Here is a 13,570-nt window from a genome sequence, read left to right as displayed (position 1 = left end):
TATTTAAAGTAAGTATCTTATATTACTTATACATGAACAGAGGATCATGAAAAAGAGGAAGGGAATTTGAACTACTAATGATTAAAATAAATCAGTATTTTGTGAGCTCTGTTGCATTTATTTTAATGCTTCTAAATGTGCGTTTTAATATGAAGCTCAAACACTGGTATTTTAGATTATGTTTTCAAATAAGAATACGAAGATATGCCTTAAAATTGTACTCACTCACTGTATTATGTAAAGGGGAAATTGGTGCAACTGCAAAATCAAGGAACTACATATGTAAGTAGGTCACAAACAATCCCAACGTATGCACCTTCATGCGAAAGCTTGAAGACACCTTTGTGCCACATTAAATTTATTTTCCCTGGTTTTATAGAAGCAGGTGTTTAATTACTTATAAATCTGTCCAATTTGCATATAATTAATAATATTGAAATGTATGGGGATAGAAATCCAAGAGAAGGTACTTATTTCTAAATAATATACAGTGCATAGTACATGCTGCTGTGCAAAGCACTGACAGGCAGTGTACACAGTGCAAAAGTACATATTGTTCACAGTATAACAGCAGTGCCTTTGAAGAACAGTCTTTTTGTTTAAATTATCTGTAACAGTAGTACCACTTTGAAGAATGATACTTCAACAACACAGAACTGGGTTAAAAGAGAGTGGGTTTCCAATAAGTTACATTATCTACAACATTCACAAGCCTTCATTCTATAGTGTTCTGGTTTACTGACCATATAGCTGCAAAAAAAAAGTATCAATTTATTGGACTAGTTTTTGTAAAATTTTACTTTATGTGAGATGAAAGATCCATTACTAGAGAAGAGCTGAAAGTTTTTCTATGTTCATAGCAATTTTTGCCTCTCTGTGGGAAATGTGCATCCTGTTCTTCCAGAAATACTGAGTGGGATAATGACATTAGTATGTGCCACATACCAGTGTGCTACATTTACTATCAAAATAATATTGCAATACCCGCTCTGGTATACCATTGTGTGTAGTGTGGATATAAAGAGGGAGAAAGATTCTTTAAATATATATATACTGCGTGCATATATATATATGTATATATAAAGTATATGTGTATATATACGTTTATACATTTTCACACTTCCATGAATGCAGAAGTCACTCTCAAGAAAAAAGACTGTGCAAAAGTAGAGGCCAGACCCTAAGCTGTTGTAGAAGCCTGCAGATTAGATGGGAGCTCTAGAAGTTAGTTAAGCAGAATCTAATTTTGAAATCCGCTTCTGTACTTTCAGACATGGAGGAGAGGAAGGGAGAGACTGCAGTGTTTTGCTTGTGGTAACCATTCTTCTTGTGATCCCCACCTGCAGCACATGGGTGCCTGGTTTCAATTCTGCTCTTGAAACACAGATCAGGTGTTATTGCCAGCACACATTCTTTCCCTTTCAAAAATTTCACAGGTTCAGAGTCATGATATGATCTATAACTTCTGGCAAAATTACGATGCTATTACTTTTCTTTTCAAATTCATTTGCAATTATTGAACCAAGATGTCTAGGGACTTAAGAAATGGCAAAAGCTGTTATAAACATATTTTATTAACATCAACTTCTCAATTGTAAGAGAGTGTGGGACAGAGCAAATGAGAACAAAAAATAGAGAAAAATTTGGTGTTATTTTAGGGCATGAAAGTTAAACAAAACCTGTCTTGACAATTTTTTACTCTCAACCAAGATTTTAAACACTTTTTATCATTCCAGTTGTCTCTGAACCATTAAAAAAAGGGGGGCGGGGGGGCGGGATACGCCAAGTTGAGGTCTTCTAATATCTAAGTTCACAATTACTTGCAGCTACCATGGAAAAGGCATGGTGTGGTTACCTGAAAACCATCTGAGGACCTCTGCATCCACATACCTTCTAGAAGCACAGCCAAGAAGGCAAGGTGTGACTCAAAAGTATTGTTTCTTTCCTGGCTTTGATCTCTTCAGATTGGAGGCTGCTTCAGGGCCGCAAAGACTGCCTGAATAAATTAGAGCTTTCCTCGTAACTAGTGCCAAGATCCCTACATTGAGTGGCAACCAAAGTCCTCTTATTGGAATTAACCTCCTTTATTATGTTGTCACTATTCTGGGTAACTTGCACACATTGGAAAGTTTTCCGCTGCCCTCCCTGACTACTTGCAAGTCAGCACACTAGGTCAGGAACTCAGCTATGGTACAAGCTAAGATACTGACACTGCCTAGGAAATGCACTTTGGCAACATATAAACTTTTTGCAGGTAGATGTTTACCTGTCTAAAAAATCCCAGTTGCTGACACTCATGGCTGGTTGTAATTAGCAATATCCGTTTAGAAGGCTAAAAGACAGCTTTTCAAGAATGCATGTAGGAACTAAAAATGTGATCCTTGCCTAATGTGTGTCTAACTGTAGCCAACAGAAAGGGTTTCTTGCCTGTAAAGAATAAAAACATTAAAATTCATAAAACATATTTTTATGGCAGAACAAAAATATTTGTGGCTTGGAACTTCCTGCCTCTGGTGAGATGGGAACTTTGTGCTATTCTTCCACATCACGGTCAGAACATTTCCTGTTTTTGCAGATCATCCAAAGATTTTCTGTGTCTCACTTAACATGTTTTCCAAGTCAAGTTGGCAAAAGGGTATTTTAAGCAAAGTGCAAAGCACAGTAGGATGTACTATATAGTGCCATCTGCCGAAAAGTGAAGTGCTCCCACATAAGAATAGAAATTTGTTCATTTTCCATTAATGCAAAAAAGAATCTTGAGATGGCATGGTATTTACTGGTTCTGGGTAGGTCTCGTGCATCCTCATTTAGAACCACTATCTCAATTTACATGACGAACATGAACAGCCAGTTCTGGACTTGATGGCATTGTGAATGCTGGTGTGAATGATTCAGAAGGAAGATACTTGAACACATATAGAACATATTTGCAACACCCAGACTCATATACCACTTAGGAGAAATTGTGCCCATCCCAGACAATTATCCTGATCTCAGGCCCAGATATCACATGAAAAGAACCTGGTAGAATGTAATTTACATGTTTAGCATATTACTCTACAAAAGCCACCACAGCAGGTCTGTGCACTGCTTTGCTATTACAGTCATAGGACCAATTTTTAAAGAATCTCTTAAGGCAGGTACTTGACTGACTAGTTTTTTTAATCATTTTTTAGTTTTTGGTCTTTGGCTATCAGAAAATATCTGAAAGTCTTTAATGTGGGCTAGTTCATGGTACTGCTAACTGACCAGTCAACACATGATGTGCCACTAATGCTGAAACCAGAATACCATAAGACAGAAGACCATGAAGTATAACATGCCTAAAATATCTTTGAGAAGCTAGACAAGTCAAAAGAAAGAAAGAAAGAAAGAAAGAAAGAAAGAAAGAAAGAAAGAAAGAAAGAAAGAAAGAAAGAAAGAAAGAAAGAAAGAAAAGAAAAAGAAAGAAAAGAAAAAGAAAGAAAGAAAGAAAGAAAGAAAGAAAGAGAAAGAAAGAAAGAAAGAAAGAAAGAAAGAAAGAAAGAAAGAAAGAAAGAAAGAAAGAAAGAAAGAAAGAAAGAAAGAAAGAAAGAAAGAAAGAAAGAGAAAGAAAGAAAGAAAAAGAAAGAAAGGAAAGCTGTGTTTTAGGAGATAATACAGAAGGTTTAAATTTGACATTTTTTTGCACAAAAGTCTTGTCTGCACAGGAAAGTTCTCTTAAGAATTTAAGCAGATGTAGTTATAATGATATAAATGCATGTGAAGACTTTTAATTTAGTAGAAAATTTGTTTTTGAGGACTTTAATTCATACTCTTGTGAGAGGGCTTAAGCTTCATAAAACAAGTAATTCATACCAAAATAAGGCTCTCCTGGTGTGGGTAAGCTGTTAGAATAAGACGTGCTCTCATGAAACGTTTTAGGAATGCAGGAAGTGCTCCTATCCTTGATGCATGAAAGCTTGTTCCATAATCTTTCAAGCATGAGTTTATCAATCCATCAGATGGTGTTATACAAAGATTCTAATAGTTAATTAGCTGATCAGAAATTAACTATTGCACTGTATTTTTAAAAATTAGACTAGAAAAACCCCACTGAAAAAATCTGTTAGGGTAACAGTCAGAGATCTCAGGCAGTATGGGCAACTAGCAGGTAGACACCCCAGTTAACTGCAAGTTTACATCTAGCAAAGGACTTTAAATGTTTGCAATGTTTTATACCTAGTATATATATCCCATCTATTTGTTTTTGTGTTGCTTGCTTAATGCTAACTTGTGGTTAATTCCAAGAGAAGCAGACTAGCACACTGGTGGACTGGAAATTGAACAATAACTTAAATATAGCTTAATTCACTGAGATCTAATGGACCAATTCAGATGTCATTCCTCTTCAGTTTATTGCTCATCCTGTGGAGTGTTATTGTGCGGCTGTCTTCACAAGGGTATAGTTGTAACTTGTATCCTTGAGGGGCTTACTGGCAGGGATGCTGAAACAAAGAACTTTGAAGTGGATGAAAAAACATCAGCTATTGGACAGGAGTTTGAAAGACTCAAAGATTGCAGGGATGGGTGAGGCTGTAGGAGCAAACCAGACTTCTCCAATCTCTGCACTACTCAGCAGCAATCTGTTGCATAGAAAATTATTTCTTCCTGTGCACTCTTCTTACCCGTAAACTCACAGAGTATTTTGCTTTGCAAAGGATATTTTCAGTGGCTGTGTTCACATATTGGTCCAACAGTTTTTAGGTCTTGCAAGTCAATTGCATCCAGTTGGAACAGATGACAAGTCCCCATTTGCTACAAGTGATGCACACCAATATTCTAGTTTAGAGACAGCTGGGATCAGGAACTGTCTAAATATAAGTTTGTAGCAGTGGTACGTACTTAGATGAGATGAACAGCACCACCACCTCCTCCCCTGAACAGAAATCAAAACATAACACAGGACAGTCTTTCCCTGTGAAAGGCTGTGAAATTTTCTGGATGTGTTTTGAGCTACATTTTTCCCTGTGACCCTCTTCTATTAAAAGATGATGGGAGACCACAGACTTAAAAAAAAAAAAGTTATATGAAATAGATGCCTTCTCAGAAGGGGGTAAGCGTGATTAAATCAAATCATTGCTATTTTCCTATAACTTACGCATTTTTTGCTAAGAAACCTGAAATCACCTGAAATGGGAAAAGGAAGATTCCAGTACGGTGGCAGAGGCAGGGCATGAAGAGGAGGAAGAGGAATAGAATGAGGAAGAGGAAGAAGGGCAGCAGCAATTCTGTGGGAGGCATGGTGGGAAGATGTGGGGAAGGAGATGAGGATGTTTCATGGAGCAACGAGGGGATTGAGGAGACCCTGGGGAGGGAAAGGCTGGTCTTTGATGTGTGGGAGATGGGGCACCCTGCTGTGCTGCCGGACAAAAGACAATGCTGGAACCTCTCATAAATGTCTGGCCATTTCTCTATTCAAAAGGGCAAGTGGAGGTTGAAAGGCATCCCAAATGGAGCATCTGGGTGTGTACTGTAAGCATTTTCATTTAAGCATAATTAAGCATTTTCATGTATTTTAAGGGAAAATAACAGTCATGGAATTGCACCAAAAACATCATCAAAAATCCCCCAGATAAACATCTGCAAGGCATTGATCCTTCTTAGTGCACTTTTTCCTTCTCCTTTTCCGATGGACCATTCTCTCTTTGCACATGAAAAGTCAATGTCAAGATAACAGTTTTCCATTCAAAATTACCTTATTGTTTCAAGTTCATTTAACCATGACACTATTGGTAAAATGTTGTTTTGGAAAAAAAAAAAAAAAAAGAAGAAAAAGAAAAAAAAAAAAAGAAAAAAAAAGAAAAGCTGAAGAAAACCTGTTTTAAAAGAGGTTCGATTTTCTCTTTTTTAAGAAACTACATTGTCAAGGAGTTTTGCTTCTGCACAAGTAGGAGGGTTAATTTGGTACAGCAATTAGTATTTTAATACATTAATATTGGACTCTATGAATTGATATACTGCATAATTTTTTTTTGCCTGTATCTTCATAATTCATATTATCTGGGAGCATGTGCCTTGACACTGGCAAAAGTGCTAGGGACTCACAGATAGTTGGAATGGACAGCCAAAAATCCAACATCTGGGACCTACAAACAGGTAAAAAATTGAATGAGGACTCCTGCATTGAATAACCACCCAATTTCACTGCACTCGCAGCTGGTTTGCGGGTTTCCTGGAAGAGATGCTGGGACATTCTCCAAAACACAATCCTGAGAAGAGCAACCTTCCCTGGGAGCATGCCGAGGACATGGGACCCTCATTTGTGGCACCTCTATGAATCCAGGATCCTGATATTAATTTGGCTGCTCGCACCCTGGGCTTGCTTTGGGTGAGGAGAGCTGAAAGAAATTAAAGCTACTTTTCCAAACTCATTATCTTCATCTGTGCTCAGCACAAATCTGGTACAGCTGAGGATCTGGCCTTCTGTGATTAAAGCCATTTCCATCAGATTGAAAATGGAGGCAAAGCTAATGAGGAGAAAACAAAAGAGGCAGTAGAAAACAAAAGCAACGTGGTTTTCATTTACTTGTGTAAGGTCCAAATTATGTGCTGTGTTGTCTGCTTAAGTCAAAAGGAGTATCTGACAGTTCAGAGCACTGCAGTTTTGTAAGAAAACCACACTAGCGCCTCAAATGTGACACACCTCAAGCTCTGTATTTCATATTAGCAACAAGGTATGCCAACTTTTTTTTTTTTTTATCTGTTAATTTTCCTTATTTTTCATATCTCTCAAGCTATGGTAGTTCATAATATTACCTCAGTCAGATGTCCATGAAAGACACATTGCCACACTTGGCATTAAGTTTTCTGTGGTCTATGGATAAAAGCAGTGGTAACAACAAGTAGAGCACATTTCTGTAGGCGGTATTTTTGTAATATTCATAACATCACTGCAGTGTGATCTGCCCTAACTCATCTGTGTTGGGATGGCTGCTGTGACCAACAGTCAAAAACATTGTATTAAAAAACACTTCTATTCACATTTATTATTCATTCAAAGAAATAACGGAATATTTCAAAACTTAACATGAATTCTCACACTATTCCTGCTATCAGGTGGCACTACTACCTTGAAAACAGTAGAATAATCTGATGAAAAATAAAAAAAGGAAAGATCCTAAATGATAAGAAATAAATATAAGCATAATCCTCTAGAGTTTTGATTCAGAAGTCCTGGAATTTGGCTAAGTGAAGAAACATTCAAAATGTGTATTATCTTGGAGGTTTTTCTTGTAAGTTTACCATTGATTACTACCTCCCTTCAGGATAGAAACACTAACGCAGTATTTTTAAAGATGTTTTAATACTTCTTTTTAAATATCGGATAGAAATTACACAGTTATGGCAAGAAAAATAAATGAAAAGGAATGTTATCTATATTGCAAAATTTCTTTTTTAGCTGTTTGGACCATTCTCTCTCAGCAAAAACTTTTTTTTTTTTTTTCCATTGTATAATTTCTTGTAAAATAATTGTTAAAAACCCATAGATAAAGAACTGACTCTGCCTAAGTCTGAAAATATTAATATCAGAGTTAGTGGGTCTATATATTCTATAGCAAAAACAAACAAATAAACAAAAAACAACCACAACAGCAAAATAAATAAATAAATAAATAAATAAAAACAGGCTTCCTTTCCTCCTGCATCTCAAGAATAAGTATGCAGTATGCATTTGGATGCCGAGTGGTAGGACTAATACATATGAAGAAATTAGTCATGCTTTAATCAATTCTTGGATTCAAGACCCGAACTGTATAAAATATTTCCACATAAACTGTTTTTCATTGTTTTTCTGTTAATTCTGTTCTATTTAGCTCATTTCCAGGAGTCTATTTCTAAAGTTTAATTCTGTTTCTCTACGTTTTAAGCTTTGTGTGACCTTTCACCTTTCACTTTGAGCTATTGTGTTGGATTTCACGTCTTTAAATCTTCTGAGCACTGATTCACATGTCTAAATCTCCAGGAAAATGTAGGCTTAAAATGCATTGTTCCTATGAGAAGAGAAACTTTTATTTTATAAAGCGTGAACGGCTGTGCAAAATACTGACCTAACGGTAGAATTAACATCAAGAACAAATGTTTAGTTTTTTTTTTTTTTTTCCTAAGTTTCTAAGATGCACTTTCTAAAGTGCAACCAAACCAGATGGGAAAAAAGAAATTGAGTGAAGTTTATGTCTTCATGCAACAGGAAAATATCAAACATTAATATTAATATTCAGATATTACTTTGTACAAAAATATGGAAAATACTTAACATACTTCTACAAAGTACAATTTTTTTTTTCAAGAGCATACAACATATTTGCAATTTTTAAATTATTATTTTGCTTAGTCCATTAATCAACAAATGTCAGGTAGAAATGATCAATACAAAGAAATAAAATTCCTGAGGCTGTTTTTCTCAAGAAAAGTTGCAGTTTTTGTTAGAACTGTGGAAACGTTGTTCTTTGTAGAAGGAATATATGATTGCTTTTAGTCTTTGAGACATCTTTGTATGAGAAAAGCACAAGGAACCTCTTAATTTCAAATGGACAAAAGGATGCTGCAGAAAAGTTTTAACAAAGTTGGTTTGTTTATCATCTCTTTTTTGAAAGCAAAGGAAGCTATCTCAGATCTGATCTTTCTTATTTAATATGTAGCTAATATTCAAGTGATGCCATTTGTATCTCTGGCTAGTTCTCATTTAGATGCTCTTTTCAAATTCATCTCAAATATTTTCTTCCCAAAATAAATTGATGAGGAAGGACCAAAGGAATTCTCTCTATGAAAAAAAAAAAATGTGGGTATGTAGGAAGCAAACTGAAGACAATACAGCAGTGCTGTATTTTATGGGTAAGCAGTGGAGAGAAAACAAAATGATTGCTGGAGCTTTGGACATTTGTGGTATTGAGACTACATGTCATAGGACACTGCTGCAGATAGCTGTTTGACATATGTTTGAGCTGGTGGTAAACCCATGGGGAAGAGAAATGCAACAAGCTACACCATTCTTATTACTACAGTGGAAATATCTTGAAAAGATTATGACATGAAATAATCATTTAAATGCAGCATTCCTCTCATATTTTCTGCAGATTTACATGCTCAATAAAATAAAAATAGTTATTATTTCTAAATATACAAGACTGCAGACAGGAAATTAGTGAAGGATAAAATTTTTTATGCTAAGAAGCCCAGATACTGCAATCAGAATGGAGGCTACAGGCTAAAAGATACACATAGAAGGAAAGATGCAACATGTAATATGAGTTATTTAATATATATTCAAAACTGATTTATACACAAGTTATGCTTCATGCAAAATATTTAATTGGCTGGTGAAAAGTCATGGTTTAAAAGAATATGTTTTTAAATTATCTCTGATCTTTGGAGAAAATATTGGTTAAATGAATATACACATGTAAGCTAAACATTACAAATATAGTCATGCATTTATATATATTTCATAACATATCAAAAAGGAAACATCAACCTTTTCAGTGTCCAGTGACTCCCCTAAAATATTTACAGATTATTACAGTTCATGAGTAGGGTGCGCTGAACTAAATTTCCAGCCCTTTTTTTCACCACAATCATCTCTATTTGTGATCAATAGATCATACCACAATCAGTCCTGACAACGCTTGAAAAGGGCTACTTATTTTTTCCTGTTATTTGATGTTACTTACATAATTTCAAGGTGGCTTCTCTTTCCCGATGCATAAATTCAAATGTTATGTTCACAAGCAGATGTACTGAACTTTGTAACGAGACATGGAGTTACGTCCCTTAGGACAATGAATAGAGTCTCGTTGGTGTGTCGTAGAACATCAATTATCATAAGATTTTTAAAAATAATATTTTCTTCACAGTCCAGTTTCTAGAAGAAAACAAAACCAGCATAAGGAAATCTCCTTAGGTGAGAAGATGAAGAAACCTAGGAAAGAATGAACAGAAGAAAATTTTTATATCCTTAACCTGCTGTAGTAGAATGAATCTTTTCGAGTACCATAATTGTGTTAATTTTATGAAGCATCTTAAATATCTACAATGCAGTACAGATAAGAAGATAAAAAATCATCTTTTGGAGAGGGCCATTCACTACCCTGAATCTGCCAGGAACAACCTAAATTACCTATTCACAACAGATATTTAAATTTGGAGAAATCTGATCCCATTTAAACGTATGGATCATCATCAACCACTTAAGGCTTGCATTTTTGCTGTTTTTTGTTTGTTTGTTTGCTTACTTTTTGATGTCTTTTAGGTATGGCACAACTCACAACAGTTTTTGAGGCTTTACGGAGTCGAAACCTGGCAATATTAGGAAATGTCTTTAGCAGGACCTCCCAATATCTATAGTATAAACATTTGAATGTACTCATTTTGTCTCAGTAAGATGGTTTCATGAACTACGTTTCTATTGCTCCAAAAAAATCTATACAAAATATTTTTTCCAGAAATTTAATTGAATTTGAATTTTGGAGGCACAGTAGACAGATTTTGTAAAATAATATTCTACAGAGGTACAAGTGAGGCAAACAGAGGTACTCTTAGTTTTTCCTGCAACATCAGGACTTTCAAAATGGTATGTTATCCAGTATTATGAATAAATTTGAAAACAACTTTCGAAAGAAATATGTACCTATTCTTTAATTATATACACAGTCTAAAAGCTGCACTGAACAATGATGCATCTCAGTGTCTGAGGACTGTAGCTTCCCTACTCCAGCATGGCTCTTTGTACTATCTTCCAGCATGCATAGGTGTTCCTCTGCAAATTATAGTATTTCAGTTGAAATAATCACATCTTACACCTGTTTCAGATGTTTTGGGTTGCCATTCTTTAAAATTATCCCTAATTCTCAAATTATCTCTACTATGCGTCTTCTTTTATTTTTTTTTAATTATTTTTTTGTACAACTTTCACTAGGAGACAGACAGGTATTGCAATGCCTGTACTATCTCCATTCTCCTTACAATTGTATTTTCCAGATCACAAAACAATTAGGTGGCTGGTGAGAATTACCATGAGTGTTCAAGATTTGTTTCTGGTATTACTTGAAATAATGCAAGAAGAAATTTTATTAAAAAGTTACATATTTCTGTATTATATTTCACTGTCCTAGTCTGCTGTCTAAGCTCAAAAATTAGATGAAGGTTGAGCATAACTTTTTCACTTAGTGCTCTAAAAGTCTTTTTGTGGATCTGAAAAATGCCTTTAGAGAAACAGATGACAGTTTTTTTCAGCCATGTGTTTCAGATGAAGTAAAGTTGGATGGGGTAGTTTCTATTATGCCCCATGAAGATTCGGAGTAATTAAAAGCTTGAATTCATAACTGAAATGTTTGAATTTGTAAATGAAATATTATTGATATTATATATAAACATATGGCAGAATGTGGAATAGCCCTCATGGTTTCCTATGGATCAGAAAACAACGATATACACAAGACTAACAATTCTTCTATAGAATGAAACAGGAAATGGTTAGTTAATTGTCATCCGAGATTTTCATCCAATGTCCTGAAAATTCATTAAATATGTTAATATTTAATGGGAAAAATATTTTGTACTCATATTGGTACTGAAATTATTTACAATTAATACACTCAAAGCTTTCAGGATACTTTTCATTAAAAACAAACAAACAAACAAACAAACAAACAGTAAAACCTGTTCTAATCCCTAATACTAGCAGGAGTCATGTATCAGTTTATTAAAACTGGAACATTATTTCCCACAGACCTATAATAATGAGAACTTAACACATAAAGACCATCTGCCTCTTTCAAAATCAAACACAATTTTCTCACAGCCCTACCACAAACCCATTTTCTAAACTCATGCAGATCTTGGTTTTACCATTCAGTTTAAACAACTAACATACGGACTGATTATTGTTAACAATGTCAGATCTTAGGCACTTTCCCTTAGTGCACTGGCCAGCATAAATATGATCTAATAAGCAGATGGATTACAGTAGATAACCACAGAGAAAAAATTGCAAACTCTACCAGTTAGTTGCATTTTATTTACATATTTTGCATAAAAAAATACAAAGTGTATTGAAGAAGAACCTGTCCAACATTTTTACATATTCTCTTTTCCAGAGAAATTATCAGAGTGCTTTCCTCATTAGTTTCACTGAGTAGTCTTACATGTTTTATATTGTATATTAACGATGCATTTTGGATTAACCACAAATTCATGGCATTGCCAGATGGAAAAATCATGCTCATTTCATTGGTTGGGGTCCATCTCCTTTGCCAGCAAGAGTGTTCACTTCAGCATAGTTTTGTTGTTGTTGTTGTTGTTCTCTCATTCTATTTAGCATAAATGCTGCAAAATATAACAAGTTAACCACTGCCTGTGAAAGACCAGAACTTGCCCCAGTTGCTTGGGTTACCAAATGTCTTGAATGTGGTTTGTTTCCCAAATAATAAATCCTGGTAATCTGTGAAAGTCTTTGAGTTTGAATAACCTGGTTTAGTGATGCACAAATCCTTCTGTTATGCTATCTTTTCTACTTAACCAGGTGATTCTTCACAAAATACTAATCAGTCCAGATGGTTTTGATGTGCAGTTTTATGTTATCATGTGTGTTACATGTACACCTGAAGTGCAGCTGTGTGTCCCATAAGACCTCTCACTGCACTGTGCACAAGGGCAAAACCGAGCTCACAGTTCTAGCATTAGACAATTAGGAAGGTGACTGCACAGGTAGATGTGCACACACATCCTCCTAATGTTTTTGGACAAGGCTCATTGTACTGACAGATCATTCTGGAGTATCTTTTTATATGCAGATTACATGAGGAGGAAAAGAGCACGTATTACAGAAGTGAGTTCCTTTATACATCTTGTTCCCCTCTGTGTGTCTTTATCAGTGGAAAAGCTGCAGGCAGCAAAAAACAAGATAGCCTGTGACTGTGTTTGATTTTTAGTTGAGAAGAGCCTCATACCATTTCCAGCAAAAATGTCATCTCAAACTTTGATGGAGGAAATTTTCCTTGGGCAGATGATGTATAGTAATTTTTGGAGCAGATAATAAATATCCTTTCTTACTAATGCATTCCATTTTATTAGCTAGATCAATATTGCTGTAATTTCTAGCCATTAGCATCTCATTGCTGCATAGTACATAAAAATATTTACATTAACACTGATCAAAATTGTAACAGCATGTATTAAAATATGAATGACATATAATCAAAATTTTCTGTTTCTACTGCCTCCAGTTATTTGTGACCCTAGATATGAAGTTCAAGTTTACACTTAATAGCACAATTATGTAAATCTGTAATTCTAACACTGAATTACAGCTGGTAATGATCAATAATTATATTTATGTATGATGTGAAGTTAATACTGCCACCATAGATTAATGTAAACAACAAAATTATTTCTTCAGTCAAGAGCTAACAAATCATCATAAACAAAGAGAACTAGAACAATCTCTTCAGAGCTTAATTCCCCCAGCGTAGTAAACAGATTTTTTATTTCCAACGAATGTAAAAGCACTGATTAAAGAAAACACATCTCTACAAAAATTGCACAATGTCTGTTT

This window comes from Anser brachyrhynchus (assembly GCF_964034855.1).
Source record: "Anser brachyrhynchus genome assembly, chromosome: Z".
NCBI lineage: Eukaryota > Metazoa > Chordata > Aves > Anseriformes > Anatidae > Anser > Anser brachyrhynchus.
Note: the sequence above shows the minus strand (reverse complement) of the source record.